The sequence below is a fragment of the Aptenodytes forsteri genome, unplaced genomic scaffold (assembly GCF_000699145.1).
Source record: "Aptenodytes forsteri isolate BGI_AS27 unplaced genomic scaffold, ASM69914v1 Scaffold54, whole genome shotgun sequence".
In the NCBI taxonomy this organism is placed as follows: Eukaryota; Metazoa; Chordata; class Aves; order Sphenisciformes; family Spheniscidae; genus Aptenodytes; species Aptenodytes forsteri.
In genome coordinates this window covers 16,326,815-16,337,709 of record NW_008796044.1, presented here as the reverse complement: position 1 = coordinate 16,337,709, position 10,895 = coordinate 16,326,815, and positions in this window count along the sequence as shown.

Here is a 10,895-nt window from a genome sequence, read left to right as displayed (position 1 = left end):
AAAAAAAAAAGGGGGGGGGAGACTTTAAAGAACAACCAACCCGGCGCCGCCAGCACCAGGCAATAAAACAGTTGGAAACACTCCCAAAACATCAGGCGTCGTATTTTGCCATCGGGAGACGGTGTTTAGGTGGGGAAAGCTAAAGGGGGGCTGGTGGGGCACATCAAACCCGGGGAGAAGAACGGGGTGGGAGGACTGGTTTTTTAAGGGGCTCTCGTGAGCTGCGGGCCTGAGCGAGGGCTGGACCGCAGCAGGACGGCTGTGGCCACCCCGGTGCATTCCCTGCCCGGCGCATCCCCACCACCACCTCAGAGCAGGGGAGCCTGGCGTTCAGGAGAGAAAAATGCACAAGGAAAATATTTTTGATGTTACTGTAAATGTATTTTGAAATGAACAGAAAGAAAAAAATAAAAGGGTTTATTCCCACCACCACCTCAGAGCAGGGGAGCCTGGCGTTCAGGAGAGAAAAATGCACAAGGAAAATATTTTTGATGTTACTGTAAATGTATTTTGAAATGAACAGAAAGAAAAAAATAAAAGGGTTTATCTTAGTAGAGAAATAATTGTCTTTTAAGATGTATAAACTGCAGGAATCGACATTTGCACTGTAAGAGCACCCGTTTCCTTGGAGAAGCAGCAGCCGTTGTAGTTGAGATGAGGATGCAAACAGCATCGTGCCCTGATCGTGGAGCACAGCCCCAACATCAACCCCAGCCCCGATGGCTGCGGGAGTATCCCGAGGACAGCTCCGATTCCACACACCCATTTTCCCCACACCCATTTTTTAATTTTTCTTTTTTTTTTCTTTTTTCTGCTTGCACCTATTTTACGGGGTTTGGATGCCTGCTGCCCCACGGAGCTCGCCCCAAGGCGGGGTGCAGAACGGAGCCGGGAGGCGAGAGCGGGATGCGGGAGCAGCCGCCAGCGGGAAGATGCTGCTGCAGGGCGTGAGGTTTGGTTGTTCTTTAAGGAAATCCCCCCGCAGTTTGCGCCATTCCACATACAAAACAGACCCACTTCACATCAGTTACAGGAAACGATATGAATGTCGCAGGAGGAGAAACCCTTCTGTTTTCTTTGTTTCAAAGAACGTGATGTGCCATTTGTTAATATAAAAGAGAAATATTGAAAATATATTGAAAAGAGCAATTTTAAATTATTTTTGGCTTATGTTGCAATATTTATTTTCTTGTATTAGAAATTCCTTTGTAGAGAAAAAATGTATTTTTCATTAATGCAAAAACCTATTTCTCCTTTTTGTACATTTTCCATGTTAGTTAATCCTTAAAGCAATATAATGTTATCAAACTCGTTCTGTGTGAGACTGTATTATGCATGCTATTTGTGTTGCCTTGGAATAGCTCTGTCTGCCATTATTTTCATCCTGTTTAGATACAGTGTATGCTTTAATACACATTGGGACCATGGCCCATTGCTTATGAAAAAAAAAAACCCCTTTGCATTCCTCAATGTGTTGGCAAATGCAGTCAATAAAGCAGTGTTTTCTGTGTGCCTCTGTGTTGGTGTAGTGAGCAAGGTCACGCAGAGCAAATTTACCCGGGGACCAGAGGGCCCGTTGGAGCATCCCAGGGGATGCAGCTCTGTGCGTGGGGATGCGGAGCTGGTCCGGAGCTGGTCGGTCCGTCCCTGCTGATGCAGCCACTGTCTGCCCGGGAACAGGGAATTTCCGAATTTCCGTTGTGTTTCCGTTTCCATTTCCGTCGTCAGACCTCAGCGAGCCCTTGGGGAGCGCAGCTGGAGAGCTTTGTCGGTGCTGGAGGGGAGGGCCCAAGCAAGAAGGTGTTCACAAAGTCCCCAGTGCCTGAAAGTGTCTGTAATTCAAGGTAAGGACCTTTCTCTTGGAGATTTAAATCTTGTTTTGCTTGGGAGTGAGCAGGCGGGTGGGGGGGGGGGGCCGCTGGGAGACGGGAGGTTCGGAGGAGCAGCCCCTTGCACCAGCAGCCGGCATAACATGCGGGGAAACGCGCTGTTACGTTTGCTATTCACGGGAGCGAAAGCAAGCTGTGAAATCCAAAATACTACAGCAATGTGTCGCTGTTCGTAACACGCTGCTTGTTTTCCTGCTGCTGTGGGTTGCGGGCAGGTGGGCGCCGGGGCTGACCCTCCGTCGCACCTCCCCGTGCCAAGCGTGGTGGGAGAGGCAGGGCTCATCCAGCCAGCCTTCAAAACTGTCGCTTGAATGGGACCCACGTCTCCCTGCACACGCACAGGCGCCTTGGAGGCCACGGGCAAGGGCGTCGCTTCATTTCAGCCAGTACTCGACACGGTGGGGCTGGGCGCCAGGAAATCCCCCCGCGAGCTGTGGGACACATTAGCGCGCGGCCGCTTCATCTGGGCGGGCAATTAGTCATCAAGGAATCGCTGGCCATTGGCTTTTTTGGCTTACCGTTTTGGCATTTCCCGGCACCTTTTTTTTTCCTCTGTAAAATTGACCAAGTGCCCAAGCTGCTGAAAGAAAATGAGATATTTAATAGACATACTTTGTTCAATTTATTACCGAAGTGATTAATCAGGGAAATCACGGTGCACGGAGAAGACGGCTCTAAAACCATCAATCTGAGCTGGGGCTTCTGGGGAGCGGGGGAAGGAGGGAAGGAACTCCGCCTTTAAACTACCATGGCCTTATATTTTGCTCTTAAATGAAAAGGCAAAGGATCAGTTTATTGCAAAGTAAGGATTTTATTACTGGGCTGTGTTATTGCTCGCAGTGCCTGAGGCACCCCAGTGATGAACTCGAACTCCTGGCTGGTCCACGGAGCCTTACGGCGCAGATGCGATGCCCGCAGCATCATGCATGAACCTGTCTGTCCAGAGCCGGTTCAAGAGTTGCCTTCTGTAATAAGTTTTTCACCTGTTCTAAGCGGGGAGATATTGAAGAGTTCGATTTCATAAAGCAGGGAGAAAGGCCAGCCCTCCGTGCTCCTGGTTTGAGAAAAACCCTTTGGTTTGACTCCCCTGATTTACCCTCAAGCCCTGGCGATGCTCCTGGCCCTGGGATACTCCCAAAATATCCGAGGGGAAATCACACACAGCACGGCCAGGCCTGGGAGGTCTGATGCCGAACAGCATGGGGCAACGTCCTTACAAACCGGCGAGGATTTTGTCTCCAAACTATCTGAGCCTCATGGAAGAGAGAGCTAGCCAAATTCCTGGGAAGATGCATCCCTGCCTCTGGCACCTGTATTAGAGCGGAGATAGCTGGGATGGTCTGGCTAGATGTATCGTGGCAATGGGCATGGGAAATGGAACCCAAATGCCTGGAAGTAAAGGAAGAGGGAAGAAAATCTGGGGCATCTAAAAGGACGACGTCGCCTCTGTACACCCCTCCTTTCCCAGAGAGCCCACACTGGAGACGATAACCGAGACGACAATGAAACCAACCTACCAACAATAGCTCAGCTCCGTATTTCTGGCATCCTTCTTTTTAGGAAAGCACCTTCTAACCCAACCAGCTGGCTCTTGCAGGAGCGAGGTGCAGCAAGGAGCTCCACGAGGACAGGACCCAAACCCTGGGTACCCAAACCCGGGCAGCACCCCCACCAGCACCGGTCCCCGAGCCACCAGCCACAAGGGTCGCTGCTGTTTTTCCAGGCACCCAACGGAGCAGGGACAGCCAGCCCTGGGGCACCGGCGCTCCACCAGCAGCACCGCATCCTTCTCCTACAGCCCAGCCTGAGAAATACTTCCCCAATAAAGTTACAAAAAGCCATTCTTATTAAAAACATATATATTTATAGGCACTTCTAGCACATAGGGTTTCCCTGTGTTGCCTGCTTGGGGTTTGCCTATAGTACCCTCGTCACAGCCAGAGCTGAATGCCTCGATCGGGAGCGAGCAGGCGAAGAATCGTTTCAGTTTAATTGCAGAATAAATGTTAGGCTATCCCCTATATGTTTTTTATAAGGATTGCAAGTGCCACCATAAATACTAATGGGGCAAATATGCCCCAGTATCAGTAAATCATCAGCGATGGATGTGAAAATGAATTAATTGCCCTTCAACTTATCCTGAAAGAACTGCAGTAGGATCTCGTTTTATTGTGTTTCATTAAGTGCTACTGGTATAACGTAATTTCCCCTAACCATTAAAAATGCTGGTGCTGTACTTCTGCATAAACTCCTCTAATGTGATGAGAGTGTATTTAATATTTACTCTTCCAAAGTTAATACATTTAGGGGAGACATTTTGTGTGCTAAAAATAGTTCCTTGGTCTTGGATTTCCATGTAGGGCTGTGAAATGATGTGTCTGCTGTGATTGCAACAGATGAATAATTAAAAAAAAAAACACAACCCTCTAAAAAAATAAACAAACCTATGACTAACCCACAAAACAAGGGAAAAATCCCGCTCCAGCCAACACCGACCCTGGCTGAACCAGCTGGGTTTCACGAGCACTGCCTCTGCTTTGACGTCTTGCCCGTCCCAAACTCCACTTGACAAATTCATTCCCTGTTCATTTAATGCACAAGTTAAAAATAGCCTCGTGTGTGTGACGTGCAGGGTTTAACCACGTGCCTTTTTTTCGTGGAGGATTAGCATGGGGAAGTAGCAGCGATGAGATGGGGCTGTTTTGCTTGCGGGCAGCTCTTTCTGCTCCTGTGATGGCCCCGTACGCTGGAGATGATCCGCAGAGTCGCGGTGGGGAGGTGCTCGGCCCCCAGCCAAGCGGTTCTGGGGGAACAGAGCGAGCCCACGGCTTTGCCCGTATCCGTCCCTCACCCGCGAGAGGGTGCTGCGGGCGCTGATCCTGGACCTTGTCTGCACAGGGTTATAAATCATGCAAATGGCACCCAATTTATAGGGGAATTAGAAGGAGGTAGGAGGAACAGATCCCCTCCAAAGTCAGGAGTCGGATGCTGGGGGTGTTGTTCGTGCTGTGGCTGCTCTCAGAAATGAGCCCTGGGGGTGTCCGTGAGCTCTGCTGATGTGTGCCAGTGATGGGATGGAGTTTCCTAAAGTGGTGGGATGGAGTTTCCCTAAGTGGTGGGATGTCATTTCCCAGCCAAACCCGCTCTGCTGAGTATCAGGCGCGGTGTTTTTGCTCAGGAGTAGCTGCTGTATGTTCAGATGTAATAAAGATTAAAATAATTGACTGCCTGTGCTTATATTTTAAGTGGTACGTTATAATGCTGACACTGAACACTAGGAGAAAACGCAGAAGTTAAAATATTGCTGTTACGGCTTGGTCATTAGCAGCCCTGAAATGAGCTTGAAATGGCCTGATCAATGAAATGGAGCTTTTCCTGGGAGGCAGTCAGGTCAAAAAGCAAAATAACACGTCTGCATAACTCCCGGGAAAATGATTCTCAGGAGGGAGATGCTGTGTTTGTTTAGGACGGTGTTGCCATCAGAGCGGGACACGGGCCATCCACGCTGGTCTGGACCTGACACGTGCTCTGCCTCTGTCCAAGCATCCCCCTGTGCAGGCTGGAGTTGCTACGAGCAGCTCCAGGCACCCTGCAAGCGAGAGAATTCCCTGCGGAAAACAACGTACCGAAACCCCTTCCAAGAACGCTCAGCTAAAAATAGGTGTTTGTTGTACGGGATACCACAAATAACACTCACGCTACGCGGAGGGACCGGTGGGCGGGGGATAAATTCCTGCCCTTAATAAGCAAGCAGGATCAATAAAGCATTTCTGAAAGAGGGAAATGGGCAATTTTCCAGCTCCAGCTTTAAAATGACTAAGTTTGGGGGATAAAGCATAGCAGCAAGGATGCCAGTCCTTGTGCCGCACATTCCCAAAGACAGCTTGAGCCAGGTGCCATCCTGGGGGACACAGGAGTCCTCAACACCCAGAGAGACCAGCACACGGACCTGGGGTGGGCCAGTCCCCCTGAAGGGCTGCTCCTGGAGACCCGTGGGGAATGAGCTGGTTCCAATCAGCTTTTTAAATCCACCATACAGGGAGCACCCTCCAGAGCAGCGCAGAGCCAAGCAGCAGCGCTGCGTGGCCAGAGGCAGGATGGGGACACGCAGCCCCTGTGCCCCGAGCATCTCCTCCTCGGCACCAGCTCTTCTCTAGCAGCAAAAGGCACCCATGGCTGATTTTTTAGGCTTTCTGAGGTGCGAGGATGCCGTGGCGCAGTCAGCCACAGGGCAGTGGCGCCGCCGTTTATCAGCATGGCAAGAGCCAGCTGTGTGTGCTGAGCTGTGAGGACTTGGGTCACTCCTCTGATCTGAAGCCTGCAAACATCTCCCCAGTCCTCTGCGTGTGCTAGACAACAGCTATAAAACTGGTTCGTATAAATACACCAGGAGGAAGAAGCACTATAAATAGCCGAGCTCCGGGAGCGCGGGCTGGGAGCGGCGTGGGCATGGCAGGGCACTGGCTTAGCTGGAGCTGAAAGTGTGCCGAGAGCGGCCGTGCCTCCCCTGCACCAACAGCAACCGCAGCCCACTCTCAACATCCCACCTACCAGGTGTGTGCAGTATTTTCCACCCCAAGCATTAGAAAATAGTCGGTGATGATGAAGTAACTGCCCCACCTGACACCAAGGGCGATGTCACTGCCGCCTCCGGCTCCCAGCTGTCTTTTATGGTTCAAAAACATGACCTGAGCTTTGAAACTCAGCAAACCTGGTCCTCCCAGCCCTGTCAGGAGGAGCAGCTCCGGTGGGAAATACCCTGCAAAGGTATTTCCATCCAGCTCTCTTCCAGCCAGCAAAGGCGAAGCTGGATGGAAGGGAGTGGAGATGCAGCTGGTTTGGGAGCAACCATCCACCAGCACGTTACAGCTGTAACTAAACATAATTATCGATTGAAGACACCCTCAAGCTGGGAAAAGACTTAACTGCAGTGCTGATATAGATTATTCTCAGCATCGGTGGGTGGTTGCAGGTAAACCAAAAATCTCTTTGGAGCATTAAGTGTTCCCGCGGCGCCTAGCAAGAGCCGAGCAGGAGGTGGCTGCTCAGGACATTACCTTCTCCGAGGAGGAGGAGGAGGGAGATGCTTCAGGAGGGTGTTGGGGAAAAGCCCCCGAGCAACGCGGGTGGCAGCAACCACGCCGGGTCGGGAGCAGCAGAGCTGCCCGGGTGCCCGGCACGGCACCGACAGCCCGGTGCGGCACTGACAGCCCGGCATAGTGTCCGGCATACCCTGAAAACCCCAGCTATGGTGCACACCTGACCCGCCGCATGATCCATCAGCGGGGATTGCAAATGTCTGACAAATAACTTTATAAGAAAGTTATTTGTTCAGGCTGTCCCTTACAAACCTCCTCCACGAAACAGCTCGCTGAACGCTGCTGGGAGCAAAGTAAGGAGCAGAGATCAGCTTTAAACCTCAGAGGGACGATCTCCTCTCCGAGCCTGGTTGAGCTCTACATACTTTCCAGCACTTTAAAAGACAGTTAAATTAGCTTATCTATCTCAGGTCATTCAAAGTTTCCCAGGTTGAGTGGGGATGCAAAACCCACAGGTACTGTACACTGTCTTGTTCTTGTTCTTGCAGATTTTGTTGTCTTTTACCTAATATTTAGATGTCGAGTGATTCCTTATTTAACCACACCATCTTATCTGTGTGATACAAATATGCAGCTGTGACATTTCAGGGTTATTGCCTTTGCAGCATCTGTAATAACAGAAGGATGAAAAAAGTCAACATGCATATGGGACAAGGCAAATATGCACTGAGTATTCAGGGTTGTTCTACACGGAGAGAAATGATAACCAATTGTTTCCCGTGTGACGAGTATAGCAGTTGCGAGGAAAAAAAAAAAGGTTGGCTCTGGGTGTTTTTATTGCTCTAGCCCTCCCTGCTCACCTGCCCTCTGGGTCTCGGCAACATCTCGGCAGGGAAGCTGGAAAAGAGCCTGTTAAATGCGGGGCACAATACACCAAAGCACCAGGAAACCCCAGCAAAGTCTGTGTCGAAATGTCCCTTTTGCAGCTCTGCTTGCAAGGTCGCGTTTGGGTTTGGTGGTAAGTAACAGGAGAGTAATGGTGAACTGCTCAGCTTTCATGGTGGTTTTCTCTGAACTTCTTCAAAGAGAAGGCAAATTTTGGCTAAGGTGCCTTAAGAGCAAAATTAAATGTACTTTTGAAGGCTGTAAACTTCAGCAAGAGGATTGTTTTGGACTGGAACAGGGTGTTGCAGCAGCCAGGAAGCTCGGGGGTAGGATGGGTGCGTTTGCAGCTCCTGGCAGAAACGCTTAATGCCCCGGTAGTCAGCAAAACTAAAACGGAGTCTGGACAAGATGCTGAAAAATGTTTGTTCCTTCATTTCGGGCGAAATGGCCTGGATAAATCAATAGATTATTTTTTTCCCTTTCTTTCCTCTCTGGTTTTTGTTCAGCACCGATGACGCCTGTTTCTGCCAGCGGCTCTGCTTTCCCTTCTGGGTGCAGAAGGTAAGCGGCCAACACACCCAACGGGAGAACGTGTCACCTTCGGGATAGTTCATCACCAACGAACAACCCCGTCCGCACCGTAAGCCGAGCCCGGCTCCTCTGGGACCGTGCACAAGCGAAGACGGAGGGGCGCAGCACTGGTACCTGTTGTATCAAGTGCAGTGGGGACTCCCGGTTTTTTCCAACCTCCTGGCACCTGGGGACTGCTAATCTACAGGGAGTACCTCGGGCCTGGCTGCTTTTATGGACTGCATAGAGCAAGAGCAGATTTATTTCCCGAATGAAATATTAACCTCCGTGTAACTCTCTGCTTTCTAATGGGGTGGACATAGGATGCCATTTACTGGCTTATGAGCCTGCTCGCTGGCTTTTTGTTACACTTTCATAAAATCTTTGGCATCGCTAAGGATTCCCATCTCCTTACAATTAAGCGGACAATGCTGCCCGCTTGAGCAAACAGAATTACCTTACACTAATGAACACGAGGCCGAGCGAGTCCAAGGGCCGCACTGCCTGCTAGCCAGAAGGAAACGCGCTTGGACCCTCGCAAAAATCACATTTCGGCTGATTTCCCAGTCTGAAGGTCGTGTTTGCTGGCTGCTGAAGAGGGGGATGTGATGCCGGGGGCTGGCAGCAGTGAACTCGCTGTGCGTTTACAAACTCGCTTTGCATTTTTGGTTTCTGTATGTATCAATGAAAAGGATTGATTGGAAATGAGGGAATCGGGGCGCGGGGAAAGGTTTGCTGACTGGGGCTTGCGTGGATCTGAACCGCTGTACCGCTGGGGTGAAAAAGCAACGAATTAGCTCATTACTGAACGGCAGGAAAGAACCCGGAGTCAATTCCCAGCAGCGACTGAAACATCTCTCAGACTCAGCCGTCGACTAAACACAGCTCAAATGAGCTTTCGCTCTCTGAAGGTAAGCGGCAGGAGTAGAGGTCTCACTGGCAAAACATCTCCATCCCCTTCGCTTCGCTTCGTGCCTCTCTGCCTCTCCCAGGAAGGTGCACGGGGCCGGGGCTGTCCCCCCTCCCTGGGACGTGGCGCTTGGTGCAGGCCTGTCCCCTCCGAGGATGCTCCCTCGAGCAGGTACAAGCAGAAACCCTGTCGCAGGCAGCAGTTTCGTCTACATTTTGCTCTGAGATTTTGACTCATCCCAACCTGAAAGTCAGAACGAAACTCATGGCGGGGGGGGAGGGGGACCCGAAACACCGAAACCTGGTGGAGGCTTGCACCCGCACCCGGGAGCAGAAGGTGGGGGGGGGGAACTGCAGAGAGCAGACACCAGCTCACTACCCAGGACCTCAGCGAGTTGGTCCCCTCTGCTCCCCAGCCTGGCCTCCTGCGGGTGCTGCAGCCCCTTTTAGGATGCTCTTGGACCTGATCCGAGCAAGGGGACTGACAGGCTCAGCTCCTCTGCGGAGGGATTTGTTTTTCGTCCTGTGACACCACCAAATGTAAACCTAAAGGAAAAGCTGGAACTGAAACACTGCTGCAGCCGACCCAGCCCCAGTTCTGTCCTTTAATGACTGGCCCGAATTCCCCAGCCTGCACGCTGGCTTTGCCCCACACGAGTGCCCCGCACAGCTGAGCCCTGCCGCAGCTCGGTGCAGCTCAGTGGCATGGGGGGGATGCCCGGCTCCTGCTCCGGCGTGTGCAACTATGGCCCCAAATTATCAAGGCAGGGAACATAACATCTCCTTCCTAACCGAGACGAGAAGCCCGCGGTGCTGCCTGTCCCAGCCAGGGCTCAGCCCCTGCCTTTCTGTTCCCCAGGGCCATCGCCTCCCCTCGGCGCAGTTTTGGCACCTTCACCTGGGGAAGGGGAGGGAGGGGAAGGCATCACTCGGTGACACCAAGAGCATCATCTTCCCCGCGAAACACATGAGTCATCTCTGCAACGTGCAGCCGGTGTCAGCCCGAGGCACAGGATCCCGGCGCTCTGCCCACACGCTGCTGAAGACAGCCAGCCAAAATGAGCGTGTTTGGCTTCCCGGCAGCTCCCGGCCCCCTCCTTCCTTCCTCCCCCCCCCACCCCTTCCACCAGCCACCAGTTCTGCTCGAAAGGATGCTGCTTTTTCAGAAGGCTTTTTTTTTTTGGTGGTCGATCTGGGCCAGCTGGCTTCAGAAAGAAAACCCGGGGCTTATCTCCCCCCTGCCCCGAGTTAGACGCAGCTCTCCAGGCAATTTGTGTTGGGTCTGATGCAGCGGAGAGGGGCTTTGCTCCAAGAGAGCTTCCCCTCGCCTCTGCACACAGGTTCTGCACTGGCAGCACAGCCCTGCTGAGCGCCTTCCCAGCCCCGGCAGTGGGGATGGGGACAGGGACAGGGATGGGGACAGGGACCCCCGAGGCACACCAAGATGCTCAGCATCGCCACAGCCTGAGGACAATCAGCTTCCCCGTGCTCTGTGCACGCAGTGCTCTCTGCTTACTGATGAAAACAGTGTGAAGATGTTACCGCAATTATTTTACGACTTCTTAAGTTTAATTTGATGGCAAAGTGGCACTCCAGCCCTGCA